The sequence below is a fragment of the Cebus imitator genome, unplaced genomic scaffold, assembly GCF_001604975.1.
Source record: "Cebus imitator isolate Cc_AM_T3 unplaced genomic scaffold, Cebus_imitator-1.0 Scaffold128, whole genome shotgun sequence".
NCBI classification, from domain to species: domain Eukaryota; kingdom Metazoa; phylum Chordata; class Mammalia; order Primates; family Cebidae; genus Cebus; species Cebus imitator.
Window position 1 is genome coordinate 5,135,939 of NW_016107443.1, and position 2,942 is coordinate 5,138,880.

Here is a 2,942-nt window from a genome sequence, read left to right on the forward strand (position 1 = left end):
TGCCACATGAAGCTGGAGGCAGAGATTGGAGTGATACATCACGGCAACCATCAGAAGATAGGAAAAAAGCAGAGAATAGATTCTCCCTCAGAGTTCCAGTAGTTGCCAACCCTGCTAACATAATTTTGTACTTCTACCCTCCAGAACAGTGAGAGAATTTATTTCTGCTGTTTTAAGGTACCCAGTTTGTGGTAATTTGTTACAGCAATCCTAGGAAACTAACACTCTGGCAGAAAAAAATCTTGGATAATATGCATGAGAAAAATTCTTAAATAAACACAAAACTGGATTCAAGATGTTTTCATGTAAAAATAGATTAATTTTTCCATATTTAGGCTGTGTTTTGTCATCATTCTTGCCTGCTTCTTAGTCTTTGTTGTAGGATGCATAATAAAATACATGAATGAGTTTTAAATGGTTAACTTTGGAGAATGGTTTTGGGAAGTTCATACAGTACACAGAAATAAAAGCTGATGTTATAATGAATGTACATTTCATTTCTTATAAAATATTTCTGAATCTCAAAACAAAACAAAGAAACAAAAAAACCAAAACCAAACTTTAAAGCAACAGTGGTTAAAAGAGACAAAGAAGGACAGGATATAATGGCCTTATATAATATAAAAGCCTTGTCCAATAGGAAAATATCATAATTTTAAACATATATGCACCTGACACTGGAGCTCCCAAAGTTATAAAGCAATTGCCAATAGACCTAAGAAATGAGATAGACAGCAACACAATAATAGTGGTGGGTTTTAATATTCCACTGACAGCACTGGACAGATCATCAAGTCAGAAAGTCAACAAAGAAACAATGGATTTAAACTATACCTTGGAAAAAATAGACTTAACAGACATATACAGAGCATTTCATCCAACAACCACAGAATACACATTCTATTCCATAGTGCATGGAACTCTGTCCAAGATAGACCAGATGACGGGCCACAAAATGAACCTCAATAAATTTAAGATAACTGAAATTATAACAAGCACTCTCTCAGACCATAGTGGAATAAAACTGGAAATCAACTCCAAAGGAAACTTCAAAACCATGCCAATTCATGGAAATTAAATAACCTGCTCCTTAATGAGCATTGGGTCAAAAACGAAATCAAGATGGAAATTAAAAAATTCTTCAAACTGAATAACAATAATGACATAACTTATCAACACTTCCAGGATACAGAAAAGGCATCCCTCAGAGGAAAGTAGAGAGCCCTAAATGCTTACATCAAAAAGTCTGAAAGAGCACAAACAGACAATCTAAGGTCACACCTCAAGGAACTAGAGAAACAAGAACAAACCCAACCCAAACCCAGCAGAAGAAAGGAAATAACCAATATCAGAGCAAAACTAAATGAAATTGAAACAAAAAATACAAAAGATAAATGAAACAAAAAGCTGGTTCTTTGAAAAGATAAATAAAATTCATAGGCCATTAGCAAGATTAACCAAGAAAAGAAGAGGGAAAATCCAAATAACCTCACTAAGAAATGAAACAGGATATATTACAACTGACACCACTGAAATAAAAAAGATAATTCAAAGATACTATGAACACCTTTTCTCACATAAACTAGAAAATCTAGAAGAGATGGGTAAATTCCTGGAAAAATACAATCCTCCTAGCTTAAATCAGGAAGAATTAGATACCCTGAACAGACCAATAACAAACAGCAAGATTGAAATGGTAATTAAAAAATTACCAACAACGTCCAAGACCAAACGGATTCACAGCAGATTTCTGCCAGATGTTCAAAGAATTGGTAGCAATCCTTTTGACACTATTCCACAAGACAGAGAAAGAAGGAACCCTCCCTAATCCATTCTATGAAGCCAGCATCACCCTAATACCAAAACCAGGAAAGGACATAACCAAAAAAGAAAACTACAAATTGATATCCTTGATGAACATAGATAGTAAAATCCTTAAGAAAATACTACCTAACCGAATCCAAAAACATATCAAAAAGATAATCCACCATGATCAAGTAGGTTTCATACCAGGGATGCAGGGATGATTTAACACATGGAAGCCAATAAATGTGATACACCACATAAACAGAATTAGAAAGAAAAATCACATGGTTATCTCAATAGATACAGAAAAAGCATTAGACAAAATCAAGCATCCCTTTATAATTAAAACTCTCAACAAAATCAGAATACAAGGGACATACCTCAATGTAATAAAAGCTATCTATGACAAACCCACAGCCAACATAATAGTGAATGCAGGAAAGTTGAAAGCATTCCCTTTGAGAACTGGAACAAGACAAGGATGCCCACTCTCACCACTCTTCTTCTACATAGTACTGGAAGTCCTAGCCAGAGCAATCAGAGAAGATAAAGAAACAAAGGACATCCAAATCGGTAAAGTGGAAGTCACACTGTCACTGTTTGGTGACCATATGATCACTTACCTTGGAAACCCTAAGAACTCCACTAGAAAGCTATTAGAACTGATAAAAGAATTCAGCAAAGTTTCTGGATACAAGATTAATGGACACAAATCAGTAGTTCTTCTATACATCAACAGCAACCAAACAGAGAATCAGATCAAGAACTCAACCCCTTTCACAATAGCTGCCAAATAAATAAATAAATAAATAAGGAATATACCTAATCAAGGAGTCGAAAGACCTCTACAAGGAAAACTACAAAACACTGCTGAAAGAAATCACAGATGACATAAACAAATGGAAACACATCTCATGCTCATGGATGGGTAGAATCAATATTGTGAAAATGACCATACTGCCAAAAGCAATCTATAAATTCAATGGAATCCCCATCAGAATACCACCATCATTCTTCACAAAATTAGAAAAAATAATTCTAAAATTCATATGGAACCATAAAAGAACCCACATAGCCAAAGTGAGACTAAGCAATAAGAACAAATCTGGAGGCATCATCCTACCTGACTTCAAACT